The sequence below is a fragment of the Dreissena polymorpha genome, chromosome 7, assembly GCF_020536995.1.
Source record: "Dreissena polymorpha isolate Duluth1 chromosome 7, UMN_Dpol_1.0, whole genome shotgun sequence".
NCBI lineage: Eukaryota > Metazoa > Mollusca > Bivalvia > Myida > Dreissenidae > Dreissena > Dreissena polymorpha.
This window is the reverse complement of record NC_068361.1, coordinates 101,156,379-101,171,691: the sequence shown is the minus strand read 5'-3', so window position 1 is coordinate 101,171,691 and position 15,313 is coordinate 101,156,379. Positions and strand designations below refer to the sequence as shown.

General features: G+C 31.0%; 1 long non-coding RNA gene across 1 annotated transcript; it reads left to right on the top strand.

Moving 5' to 3' along the window:
- Positions 1-6,634: 6,634 nt before the first annotated feature.
- LOC127837003 (uncharacterized) lies at positions 6,635-14,370 on the top strand. Its single transcript, XR_008029037.1, has 3 exons — positions 6,635-6,705; positions 13,296-13,418; positions 14,250-14,370. It is a non-coding gene; the product is annotated as an uncharacterized LOC127837003 (long non-coding RNA).
- The last annotated feature ends 943 nt before the right edge of the window (positions 14,371-15,313 follow it).

The following is a 15,313-nucleotide window of genomic DNA, read 5'->3' as shown; positions in this document are numbered from 1 at the left end:
GTATAATTCTCAATTGTACCGCTTCTGACGTTAATTGCTTCATTGGGTGTATTTCGTGCCTTACCTCATATCTGTTCTGTTCATGATAGTGTGCACTTGTCAATTATAATCACACGATAGTTGCTCGTTTAGGTCAAAAGTGAGAGCTCGCGCACGAATATCTACGTATAATTAAATGCTCAAAAGGTTAAGGTAGAAAGTTGCTCGCGGGTACAAATGTATTTTCGGTAGGACATGCTGAACCAATCCTTATGTTTACTATTTTGCAGCATAAACGCATAAGTATTAGTTTTATAAACCCTTTTGTGTTAAAAAGCACATTATTATAGTGTCAAATTATTAAACTAGAATGTATACACGCAATTGCGTAAATCTATCACATCCGCACGTTAAAGCAATTAAAAAATAAAAACTTGACTGTAAGTTTACATTCAAGATGTGTTTTGATCATAAGGCATGTTGTTAAACTTGATATATGATGTTAAATTGCGACAGATAATGTCAACAGGTCCTTCCAATTGAAATAGTTGCGTCAAGTAGTGTAAGCTTTCTATTATGTATTTTGAACACTGGCAATTATGGAAATTATGAAAATGTAAAAAGCCTGCTCAATGCGGTTGTGTACTTAATATTCATATTTAACAACTCCAAAAGTCTTTGAAAGATCTTATAAATTACAACACATAATACAAACAGGCGTTTTAAACTCAGAATGGTAATGTGCGGGGATCTGTATTTATACAAATAAACATCAGCTTTGCATATATAGATATACTTCTTCATGCATAGACTACAGTGATTATGTTGACTTGTGTGATTTAAATAATGAAGTTTTATTCATGTAAACATTTTTGGCAATATATAAGGAAGTAAAATGTCAATGAACCCATTTCAAATGGCGAGTGAGGTCAATAGAAAATATGTCGCAAAGCAAAGTTGTTTGTTATGTAAATCCCAAGTATTAGCAGTGGTATTTATGAATTCGAGAATGACGATGCAGAATCATTTTGTTCCAATAATAATTTTGATTTGCCGAATACTCGATTTCCGGAACTTGATCAACCATTTACTATTAATGAAATAATTAAAGGTATTAATTCTTTGAAACGAAATAAAGCTTGTGGAAGTGATTGCCTTTTGAATGAATATCTGTTTGAATGTAAAGATATTATTTCATCTTATATATGTGACCTATTTAATGCAAATTTAAACTCTGGTATTTATCCAGAAAAGTGGACTGAGGGTATAATAATCCCTATACACAAAAAAGGAAATACTTCAGATATTAATCATTATAGGGGAATAACACTTCTTAGTTGCTTATCTGAACTGTTTACCTCTGTTGTAAATGTACGCATTGAAACCTTTTTTAACAATTGTAATATCATTTCGGACGCACATTTCGGATATAGAAAAGGGCGGTCCACTGCTGATGCTATTTTTATTTTAATGTCTTTGATACAAAAATATGTTAACGAAAATAAAAGGTTATATGTTATATACGTTGATATGTTATAATGTTTTGATAATATTTATAGAAATGGTTTATGGCTTAAATTATACAAATGTGGTATTGAAGGCAAACTACTCAGAATTATTAAAAATAGGTATCATAATGTCAAATCTTGTGTTAGGCATTGCTCATCCTATTCAGAATATTTTAGTTATGCTGTCGGACTACGTCAAGGGGAAGTAGTGTAACCTTTACTATTTTCGCTATGTATTGAAGATCTAGAATTATTTTTACAAGATAGCACTACTTCCGGTTTGCTTATTGATGATATTATCATATCAATAACATTTAAATTTATGTAAAAATAGATTAACATCGACCAAATTCACGTCATCTAAAGCATGTGAAAATCCATATGTGTCTAACAGCCTTTTAACATTAGTAACCCAATTTATATGTCCCTTATTGCTATCTTGCAGGGCTTGTATGTATACACTTTTTGTAGTAATATTATCAGAATTTTAAATTTTAAACCAGTATTTAACAATTCTAATAAAACAATTAATAAATAAAGGATGCCGACCCAACTCCCCATATACTGCTGCATTACAAGTGTTCTGTTTAACAGTCAGCAATCTTTTGCAAAAATTTAAATGTATTTGTTAAATTTCTTTTGACCTTGTGTTGCCCCAAACTTCGCATGCATAGTTAAGAATTGAACCAACAAAAGCATCAAACAACTGACATACCGTTTTAGGTTTTAAATCAAACTCTTTACATTTAATGAATTAAATATTTAGTGCTTTTAGTGCTTTACCAGCTAGATATTCTTGGTTCAAAGAGAAGTTACATGTATTATTGAAAACTGGACCCAAATAATTAAAATCATTGACAACCTCTATTGGTTTCCCATTTTATGTCCAATGTTCTGATGGTAAAAGACGATCACGTTCCGGAAAACCATAATTATTGTTTTACTAATATTTACCTTTAGTCCCCAGGTAATGCAGTATTCAAGTAAACAGTCCAAATTAGATTCCCAAATTAAACACATTCAAGGTGAAAAATACAATGAAAACATTATTACACAACACACGCACCGGTTGAGAGCTGGTATTTATATGTTGTAGAAGGGACAGATTATTCCGAATTATATATAACGTTCACTTCTTATATCAAATTGTGAAACATTTATACATCGACCGCTTGATCGGTCAGATTTGTTGATATACATACCATAGATTGACACAACAGTACAGTCGGATCGAAAACATGTTTACTTTTTATCATGTACTCAAAGGACTTCTCCAAATATGTTAATTTGTTGTAATGTCATTTAATAATTATTAACACATGTTTGATATGTGGAATATTCTGCAATAATTAAACTTGTAAAAAACAGATGTAAAAACAAAGTTTCTTCAACGGTAATCGATATCGTGGCATTTGGAAGGGAATTTTAACGTGCTATCCTTGTACAATTCAGGCTGTTGAAGTGTATTCCATATTTTAAAAAGGATTTATAATACTATTGATAAAAGTGCTACAAACTCTTCATTATTTGATTGATGAGTATTACAAAACAAATTAAACAAATTAAACTATTAAACGATTTCATAGGCAAGGAGTGTTATTTCGCTTTTTTTAATTTTAATGTAGTTTAAATGTATATGTGGCGTATTTATACTCTGTAACATTTGATAATGTCTTCAGTTAAGACAAATAAAAACTTGCTGATAATTTTTTTATTATAATATCAATAATTAATATAAATAATATTTCATTTTGTTTTTTCGCCCATGTTGACGGTAGTAAACAGACATATATTAATTTTGATAGTCCAAATTTAGATCTTTATTAATCCTAACCAAATGTGAATGTTTTTGAAGATATATAGTTCGCAAAAATGTGTATTGTTAAGTTCCGTTTGGAAGTTTAGCCAAGCGATTTGCTTTCTTATTGAATAGGTACTTTGGTTTTATAAGAACAGGGCACCAATTTACTTTTTGGCGCAGGTCATTACTGTACTGTTTAAGATTTGTAAACGCTAGTTAATAAATTTGGTATATTATTTATTGGCAATTAATTTAAAAGTACAGTGACGAAATAAAGCAGGCTAGAAATGTGTTGCAGCCTTCACGAAGACACATGATGTGTCAATTAGTTCGTATCTGAAGTGTTCATTGAAAATCTGGTTTTGCTTTGATGAAACATGCAATTGATTTACGTGAAACATAATCCCACATAAACTGCTTGGGTCATGAACAGTAATACATAATGAATATAATCGTTACCTAGCTTAATTGTTTTTAATGAGGACGTATTACAGGTTGAGTTGTTTTATGCCTACATCTTAATGTTATCTGTGTAAAGTGAAAAAAGTTTAATCAGCAGGAGATATACCTTTTGTAGCATGGGGCCCATAATTTGTGGAATTATGAAAATGTTAAGCAGTATAGAACAAAACACAACAGTTCTCAACCATACTACAATGAATTGTGCATCCTTGCAGGGATGGGTGCAAAAGAAATACATATTTATTAATAAACGGACAGCCGGTGCGTCTCAGCGGCTAATACCAAAAAAAAAAACAAAGTTGTGTCTGTTTGTTGCATTGGCAAAGAAAGGATGTAATGGAAAGTTCATTGTACGGATTTTTCATAAACTCAAAAATAGCAAATAATTGTTGCAGCTCAATCGTTACAATGTCCGTACCTATTGAACCATCCCCGTTTTAATCGTTTTGAGTGTGACGAGTCTGCAAATAAGTAACGCGTATCGATGTATCAAATTAACTGCAAACCAGTTGACCGGGGCTTACTGTGAATCCACGTTATTTTCAAGTGCGACTTGATTGAAGGTCCATTTATTTTTTGTTTTATTAATTATGTTCAGTATCTAAGTTTACTGTTTTTCTTGCAAGTTACGATTGTAGTTTGCTTACTTGACGAGTTTGAGCCCTAGAAAGTTTCACAATTACAGTGAAACATTTCAAACTAAAAAATACAATATACAATAAATATTAGCGGAACAATTGTTTGTTGTCGTCATTTAAACAATCCATTCTGTTTTAGAATTTCGATATCGAAAGGCACTTTTGTTTCCATGTTGAGGTTGCAGGCAATTTTGATATTACTTAATTAATAACACTTTGCAAAGATGTCATATGAGGCTTGGTGCTTTGTTTTGGATGTTTGCTGATATATAATGGAATACTCTGCGATGGTACATTCAGCAAAATAAATGTGAACATCTTTCAATATATCATTGCCATCGGTACACAATTTTAAGATTAAAAAATAGAGTTTAGCCATGTGGTTCTGTATAAGACTGGTTGTTACTACACTACTTTAAGATTCATTAAAAGAGTGGTTATTCCTGACTGGCAGACTGGGCATCGTTAGCAACTGTTGGACAAAATTGTTATATAGTTTTGTCATCAATATTTCATCATATTGTTATTTATTAAGAATTGCGATACTTTGTCAGCATTTGGTCTGTGTAAAAACAGTCGAAACTTACATGGCTAACTTACAATTGCGAATAAGCAGACTGTCAATGAACAGACGACATTCTAAAAATATTATGTATTCTTCAAATTGCAACATACGTGGATGCAAGCTGTACTTTTCAAAAGTGTTACAACAGATTTTTGTCCGTTGATAAACGAGTCTTGTGTCTGAAAACTAAATTCGTAAACAGACAGTTGGTTTTCGTACTTTATTTAAGTATGCGTGGATAAGGTGTGCATATTGTTATGGTGGTGAAATAAGCTAAGAAAATGACGATCGATAAGATTGGCATAATATAAAAGCGACTGCTATCACTGTATACAATGTGCAGGACATGCAAACCCAGTGTGGGGATCGATACATTTAATTGTGAGTCAGTTGATTTTATTAATGAACGTGTTTTAATAGCTATTTTGTACTTTTTTAGTTTGTCAAATATGTAAAACACGCATGGATTTATTATTTGTATGGAAACGCATAAATACATAATAAAATGAGATTCTTTGAAAGAAATTGTGCGCATAAAATTAAAAATGGTAACCTTCATATTGCTGCGCTCATCTTCATCTATTTTTTGTACAATAATGTATTTCAATTGTCATTTGATCTTCTGTCATTTGCATAGCATGATCACAATGGAAGTTAGGGTTCCCATTAAAGGTGTTTGTTATATCCTGTACATAATTAGTAAGAATGTATAAAATGACCGATCGTTAAATTTTTGTATGTGTTTTATGCCTTTCTGTATGTCTGTCTGCGTACGCATTACATGTTTGGTTATCTGCCCTTGAGCATTACTTCCATATGTTATGTTATTGATTCAAGACGACGAAATCAAATCGTAGACTGGTTCATTTAAATTTATTCTGTTGATTGACACGACATTTTAGCCAAAAAAACATACGGTTCCGCAAAACAGTATGCCTTGTACCTGTTAAAACAACGCCAATTAAATAACGAGTCTGAATCTAAACTTAACTGAATATACAAATTTCACTTGCTTTTTTGCGAAAATGCCGACTCAGTTATACTTGAAAACTGTTACACTAGGCAAGTACACGCATTTCAACCCTACATTTTGCTGAATACGAGCACATGATACTCAAGACAGGTTATGCAATCATATCCGCTGGTCGCGAGGTACTAACGTGGACTTTCCCATTACTTAATCGTATTCTCAGCTGGTTGGCATGATGTATCAGTGTATTAATAACGTATGATAAATAAATGTGTACGACTACGTCACATATATAAAATACCGTTGATTTTTGTTAGCAAACCACCCTTACATATCTCAGGCGATTCGATTGAACTTGAACTATGTATTAATGTGCACATTAACTTATCCATAGGTATAGTTGACATATAACATATAAGGCGTTTTTCAATTGCGCAATGTCTCAAGCAATTGCATTACAACTTTTGATAGGTCATTTCAACGATTTTTAGATTTGCAAGACATAGATTGTACGCGCAGTAATTCATTTATTCCTAAGTTACGAGCATTTGAATATCTACCATGACTGTTACAAAGCGTTGCGGGTGAAGAAGGAGAGTTTATGACAAATTTCTAAATGTGTGTGGTGGCGTTGTAGTTGTAGTTGTAGTGATATGTAGCAAAATACATTGTTGTTATTGTTAAAACTAATTTTTATTCTTTATTGTTACAGGCTGGAAAAGTTGCTTGCACACTGCTGTTGATTTTGACACTGATAAATTACACATATGCAGCGGCGGCAGGTAATACATTTTATTTTCGCGTAAGGAGAATTCTTTATGGATTAAATAAGCATAAGTTCTATAATTGCCCTTCTGAAATTTACCATTTAAAAGAAACACTGGCAGATAAGTGTTGTTTTGATTTATGCTTGAATGCGGATGTGTTTTTGTAATAATTAATGCCTCTATTCATTTTCTATTAAAGCCTCGTGTTCATGAGCATTATTAAAAATGTCCTCAAAAAATGTAAACGTTGTAATGAGATTGAGTATTTCGTTAGTACATGGGAATAGTTCATAAACGTTTTCAAAATGAAGTTAATCGGCACAGGTAAGTGAAGTCTGTTAATTGTAAAAAATATAGTGGATAACTGTTTTCTTTGGGGTAATAACGTACATTTACTTTCAAATTGTTAGTTAAAAGATACAATTAATAAATTTTAAGGAGCGCTTGCGCGAGCGAAAATGCGTCATTTTCTCGCTTTACTGAGAACATTATTTGACCGTTATATCCCGAAAGAAAACAGATTGTATTTTTATTAAATGCATTTTATTATGTTTTCATATACGTTTTATCCCCGTACTATTTTCTCTGTTCAATTTGATGCGTAGTAATTGTGATAGGAAATCAACTTTCCAGCGCCATGGTGAATTCCAAAAATAGCTTCGTTGATTTTAAACGTAATTTGTGGCGGCTTTATCTGCGCCCTAAAGACAAAATGATTTTAGGCGTTTATTTGAACAATAGTGATCTGAGCAGAACAAGGCATACATTTCAAGTTAATAGTGCGGGAGATTCATCGAGAAAGTGTTCACAACAAAGCGTCACGGTCACAATATGGAAACGAAGACAAGAGATATAAATTTAACTATGCTCCTTTAACTGTAAAATTGTCGCCGATGTACGATGAAAGTAAGTTTTGAATAGGATTGATGCTGAAGTTCGCATAACTGTCTTCTCTATTTATTCCGACAGGTTAAAGTAACCGAATTTGAAAGGAGGCATAGAACAAACGATTTCTGTCTTGGATATGCACATATTCGTAATGAAATTGCTCTAGACGTTTGTACCATGATTATCAGCTCCAATCCCTTGGGTGTTTTATTACATACCATTGAAACATTGTTATATTTGCTCAATGACACACAATTCTTAAAATAAAATTTAAATCTTTAGAAACGTAGCCCCAATTGAAGCAAGTGAGAATTATTAAGCATTTCGTTTCCGTGAATGTTCATTACTTTATCAAGATGCAATAAGTGGCATGAACACTGTAGCATTGCTACTTTGAAATTGATTTATACCTTTAATTCTATCAAATATATTTAACCAATACGATTACTCTTTGTTTAGAGTCCGGTTATGCATTAGACTAAAGCACAGCTGCGAGACCATATTTGGCTAGCCGATAGGCATTTCACAAAATGTATATACCAGTCTTAAACTATTGCAAATATACTAAACCATTGCTCTGTGGGCATGCTTATATGTAGCTCAATTCGTATCTATTTTTTTAAACAAAGATATATTTAACTTGTGTATAATCTATAATTTGTACTCAATAAATTGACAAAGCTAAAGATTGTATGTACAATTTCCATTTTCAACGTTTCACTTATTTAATAAACACAAACTATAAATATAAGCCAGTCAATAACGGAAAAGAGAATTCAAAAGAATATGGGGTGTGATACATTCTCAATTAATCTTTTTTTTTATTTAATATAATACATACAATGTACACATGTACACATGTATATGATAATAAAACAAAGTGATGCCACGTAGCAGCAATACTGTTTAAACATGTTATACAAGATATGCTAATATATACTTTTTTAACCTTGTGTGGTTTTTTTATTAAAAAAAAGTTAATATGTATTTTTTCTTTGGTTGTTTGTAATAGTTATTAACAAAAACAACAGAATAATTATGAATAAATATGATTCTTTTTCAATATGCATCTTTAATTTAAGGTAATTGATGAAACAGTTCATGGTGGGTGTTTGTTTTCTGAATTTCATGCTGAATATAAAATATTTCATTAATATAATAATGTAACTCACAGCGTTATTAATCTCTTGTAGTTTAAAGGTATATATCCCTAAACTGATGTCTAGGAGAGATAGTTTAACATTTAATTGTTGTTTCTCTAGAAAGTTTGTCAATTGATTCCATAGAGATTGAATATGTTCACACTCCCAGAAAAGGTGTTCTATTGTTTCAATATGTTCACTACACATATCACATAGATTTGTGTTGGATAGGTTGCACTTAAATATATATTTATTTGTAGCTATGATTCTCTGTATGTATTTATGAAGTAAATTCCTCATTGTGCTATCAGTAGTTGATTTATATGGCATGACAAATATTTGTTTCCAATTAAATTATTTTTCTCCAAAAAGGTTTTGCCATTTAGTTTGAGCTTTAGAGGGTTCGGAAGGGTTTTTGATTTGTAGTGTGTAAAATATTTTGTTCGTTTTGTTTTGTTTTGCAATTATGTTTTCTACGAATGTTTTTTGAGTACATGGTGTGTTATTTGTATTGGTAACAGCTTTAATATGTATGGGTATACTTTTGATCAATGTGTAGTACATCAGGAAATAACTTGTAGTTATTCCGCATATGTAGCACAAATTATCAAAGGAATAGAAGTCGTTTATTCTATAGTCGTACAATTGATCTACATATTTTATGTTTCGTTCAAACCAATGTTTATAGAATTTTTTTTTATTGTTGGATGTTATGTCTTTATTGTTCCATATAATGGTTTTACTGTTTGGTTTGGTTTCTAAATTATGAGTAACTTTACACCATGCCGATAGAACATTCGATAGACATATGTTTTTGGTTGATATTTCATCTAAAATGTTATTGTTGATATTACATTCAAAAAGTAAGGAATCACCATATGTTTTTAGAATTTTCTGGTAGAATAATTTCCATTTACTCGTATTGGTATTATCTAAATACCTTTTAACCCAACTGCATTTGATTGCGTTCAGGAATGAATCTATGTCTGTTAGTCGGATACCTCCATATTCTACTGATTGAATTAATTGAGTTCGCTTAATTTTATCAGGTTTACCGTCCCATATGAAAATAAATATGTCTGATTGTATATCTTTAATAATATCATTCGGTGGGTTTGGAAGAACCGTTAGTGTATAAATTAATTTAGGGAGTGCAAACGTTTTCAACACTGTTTTTTTGCCAATTAGTGTAAGTTTACGATGCTGCCATGATTTTAAACAATTTTTATTTTTTTTGTACTTTAGGCAGTATGTTTTTTTTAGAACTGTTTCATTTTCATTGTTTGTAAAAGTTATTCCTAACGTTCTTGCTTCATCTGATGTCCAATTAAATTTCATTTCTTTTTTAAAATGAATATTACTTTGTTTAAATTTATCTACTCGTAGCACAGTGCATTTACTTTTGTTTAGTTTAGACCCGATGCCATTCCATAAAGGGTTAGCGATTCTATAAGATTATTGAATGAGTCACTGTCATTTAAAAAGTAAGTTGCATCGTCAGCAAATCGGGACTGTTTAATTTCTTCGTCTAGTTCTAGCGATATTCCCTTTATATGTTTATTTGATTGGATAACGTGTGATACATACTCGATGCATATAATAAATAGCGAGAATGAAAGAGGACATCCTTGTCTTACCCCTCGTTCGATGTTAAAACTGTTTGAGAAGAAGCCATTGTTTATAATTATGCTGTTAATATCGGTATAAAATAGTTTAACCCATTTTAGTAGACTTTCACCGAAATTCATATTTTTTAAGCAAGAGAACATAAACTAATGGTCTAGTGAATCGAAAGCCTTTCGAAGTCTGCAAAGAAAATGAGGCTAGAATTGTCTGGTTGGTTGAAATAATTTATGCATTCTTGTATCAGACGTACATTTTCACCAATGTAACGTCCTTTAATGAAGCCAGATTGAGATCTTGAAATGATTGATAGTAATATTTTTTTAATTCTGTTTGATATACTCTTAGTTGCAATTTTATAATCATTGTTCAGTAAACTAATCGGTCGCCAGTTTGATAAGGATTTTAAGTTTTTTCCAGCTTTTGGAATGAGTGCTATTATACCTTGTTTTTGTAGCGTAGTTAAGTTTTCGTTGTTAAATGAATAGTTAAGTGAATTGATTATATGTGTTTTAATATCATTCCAGAATATTTCATAAAATTCGATTGTGATGCCATCTGATCCTGGACTTTTGTTATTTTGCATTTCTTTTAGTGCTATTCCACATTCATATTCATTAAGTAATCCGTCACACAATAATTTTTGCTCTTGATTTAAAGTAGGATGTGTATTTTTAAAATGGGTGTTATTTTCAACATGTTTTCGTTTATAGAGGGTTTCGAAAAATAAACGTTGTTCTTCTAGTATTTAAGTTCTGTTTGTTATATGTTCGCCATTAACTACTAATTTGTGTACCGTTTTTTGTTAACTTCTACGTTTTTCAATGTTTGCGAAGTATTTTGTATTTTTTCATTGTGTTCAACATGCTGTTCACGCGCTTGTTGTATTATTCCATTGAGTTGTGTATGATAGATTCCTTCTAATACTTGTTTGTTTGATGTTATTTCATTTTCAATGGCGGTGGTATCATTTGTGTTTGTTTCATGCAATTGTTTGTCAAGTGTTTCAATGGTTGTGATGGTTTCAGTTTCAAGTTTGTGTGTTTCATTTTGTTTAAATGATGTGTATCTAATTGTTGTGTTACGTATATTTCCTTTTATTACTTCCCATAGGGTGTTTGGGTTTGCATCTTTATTATTTTGAACATTGTTTAATATTTCCTGTTTTATTTGTGTTTGATATTCTGTATCTAGTAAGATGCTGTTATTTATTTTAAAGTATCCTGGGCCTCTTTCAGGTTGTATTTCATAAGTTTAAGTTCAACTAGAGAGTGGTCAGTCATAAATCCTGGTTTAATGCTACACGTGTCAATAATGTTGCAAAGTGACTCAGATGTTAAAAAATAGTCTTATCTGCAAAATATTGTTGGTTTTGTGTTTGAGTGCAAGGTGAATTTGATATCGTGTGGATAAACTGTACGCCAGATGTCTATCATATTGTAGTTTTCAATAATGTTATGCAAAATGTTTCTATTTTTAGGATGAGTATAAAGGTTTCCCTGCATTTTATCTAATAATGGGTTCAGGACAGTATTGAAATCGACACCGATTATAATATTTTTATCTTGGTTATGAATTATAAAGGATTGTAATGTTTCGTAAAATGTGGAATCATCTATGTTAGGACCGTAGACGTTGATTAACGTTAATTGTGTTTCATGTATTTTGATATCTATACTTGCTAGTCTGCCAATTATTATTTCGTTAAAGTTATCGACTGTGATCCCTATATTAGTTTTAATCACAAAGGCAATGCCTTTTTTATTAGTATGTTGTCCACTGAGATATATGTCTCCGTCCCATTCATCTTTTAAGGTTTGTGTTAAAGTATTTGTCAAGTGACTTTCTTGTAATAGGCATATACTTTTTTTCATCTAACCATTTGAAGATTTTTATACGTTTGTCTTTATTGTTTATCCCTTTTACATTCAAAGTGCATAATGTAATCATTTAAAGAGGTGAAGGGTGATGTAAATGATAGTTTATGTGTGATTGTCCAGTTAGTTTCTATTTTAAAATATGTCCACTTGCTTTCTATTATAAGACATAATATATTCTTATTGACAAACAAAAATAGAAAACGAAAAGGAGGAATACAAAAAGATGAGTATTCCATAGTAATGAAAAAGTAAAAAAAGAAATAATCACAAAAATAAGAGAGAAAAAAAAATAAACATCTGACTTTGCTAAATATTCCAAGTATAAACAGACATATGCAAATCAGAAACATGTAGATTTAAGACTTATTTTGCAAAATTGTATGTTAAGAATTTTTTTATTTTCTCTAGTATTTTATTAATAAAAATGTATACAATTTTTTAATGCATTTAATTGATTTGATTTTAAAAATCAAAATGTATAACAGAGTTCTTATTAGAAATTATTTTCCTTTTATGTTTTCATAACAATTAACATAGTAGAGCTAATGACATAAACTATTAAAAATTTTAAACATGTAATAATGATACTACATATCTTAATTTCGATCGTAAACGCCGACTGCACGTTTATATTATTAGTTAAACGTACGAAAATACACAAAAGTGATACGCATATCATTTGAATTACTATAAATAATACAGTGTTTAATTTGATAAAAACTCCAACACGTTTATATTATCAGATAAACGTACGAAAAAACACAAAAGTGATACGCATATCTTTTGAAGTAGTATACATAATACAGTGCTTCATTTGATAAAAGCCCTAACAAACATAAGCCACATTATATTTTAGTTGTAATGGTACACATGCTAATTTATAGGAATGTTTTAAACAGTATTGTTATGTGGCATACAAACAACAGGTAGACATAACAAAAGAACACAATCCAATATAAGGTACGGAAGCAACAAAGTAAAAAAATAGACATATAAACTAATGGAGAAAAACATGCTACAGTATATGTTACTATTTTAATGAATTAATCTTATTGTGTGGTCGTCCTTTCAGCTTTAGGAGCCAGTTGTTTAGCTGATGTCGATTGTACCGGTACAAAAAATGCTGGAAAATGTTCAACAACATGCGGATGCAATGACGGATTCTCAACCAACACCGCGAATAATGCATGTATAGGTAAACTGAAGTAGTGATTAAGTTAATATGCATGTACGGCTGTTGTATCCGCTTTTCCTACCTGTCCAAGCAAGAACTGATGTACAGATCCTTCTGATTGGTTCAGACTTGGCCCCACGAAAATTATCAATTTAAACAATGACTCAATTTAAACGTTTCACCGATTCAAACGCGTAACTCAGTTTAATAATGGTCTATTTTAGTGCTGAGGAAATTGTTCACATATTTGCAAAGTGAGCATTGTTTAAACAACAATATAATCAAAAACAAAATGTATACTTTTTATTCAAACCGGCGAAATAAGGGTTTAAAATAAAATGCTCATTTTTTTAAAACCTCAATAGCTCAATTTGCGTAAGATTCCCCGAGGATTCCGGGATTGAATCCCCGTGCATTAAACATTTCTTTCAGTCATCCAACTATTATATTTGTTTGTAAATTTATTTAATGGGGTTGTGGTCCTAATTCGAAACTCTGGCAACAATGTATTTATCTTAACAAAAATCTATATTGTTAGTAAAAGGTGTAAATATGGGTACATAATATAAACAAACTTAACCATGACAAACATTTATACAAGCAACTTAATTTAATCTATTTTAGGCTGGATGGAAAGAACTATAACTCATACATCACCTACATTTCCTGACATAATATTAGTTCATTAATTCCTTTATACAGTATAGATGTCATATCTTAATTATTGATCTTTAGAACAAAATGCCAATATCGAGAGCGATGATTTTTATACATCTTAAAAACATTAGTTGATTTATTAAAACGATGTGTGGTAATTTTTTCCAGATTCATGTGTTGTTGTTGTTTTTTTAGCCAATGGTGCTCTTACAGGCACATGTGCAACTAATGCTAGCTGTAATGGAACTACGAATGGTGACGTCTGTACAACAAACAAGTGCGAATGTAAACACGGGTATTCAGCAAACACTGCTGGCATATGACTCATTTAAATGCGCGAGGCAGTGTTGATGTCAATTGTTAATTAAGATACAATGTGTACTTTTTGTTATCCAATTAAAAAAAAACAACACAGGAACACTGCATCAGAGTCAAGTGATTTGTAGCTAATACATGTTTTGACTTGATACTCGAAATGTATCGTGGTAAAATAAAAACACATTTTTAAAGAAAGTATATACGGTTTTGATCGAAACACTGTATTAAAAAACTTTCATTCAATGTATGAATATAAACGAAATGTGCTAAATAAAATACATCATCCTCATACAAATAGTAAACTGAGTTTCACGTGTGTTCTCGTTTGAAAACCATAACGATTAAGTTTACACCTTTACACGTATTTCTTCCCATATATTGTGTCTATGTGTCATATGAAAACAATGCGCATCAGTGTTGAATTTCTACAAAATGTTCTTGTCTGTTGTATATGCATGAATACTCAACTGAAAAAAGGAAAATTATTTCTAATTGTAAATGTATCATCTTTCGTTGATTTTCTTCCAATATTTCTTGTTTAACGAGAGTTTTTTGTTCATGACCGCTTTACCTGTTTTGAAAAAGAACATATATACCCTAGTAAGTATGGTAATAAACCCACAGGTAATTGTTCACGTTTGAAGTATTTATTGCAATAAAAGTATAATCTCCATAACTTGAATTATTCATAAAATGACAAGATTTGTTTATGAAACACTATGTCCATCCATATGTTTGACATTTGACCTTGAAGGATGACCTTGACCTTTCACTGCTCAAAACGCAACTCTATGTGATACACATGCATGCCAAATATCAAGTTGCTATCTTCAAGATTGCAAAAGTTATGGCCAATGTTAAAGTTTGACGCAAACAAACAAACCAACAAACCAACAGACAGGGACAAACAATATGTCCCCCCAGTATATACCTGGGGACAT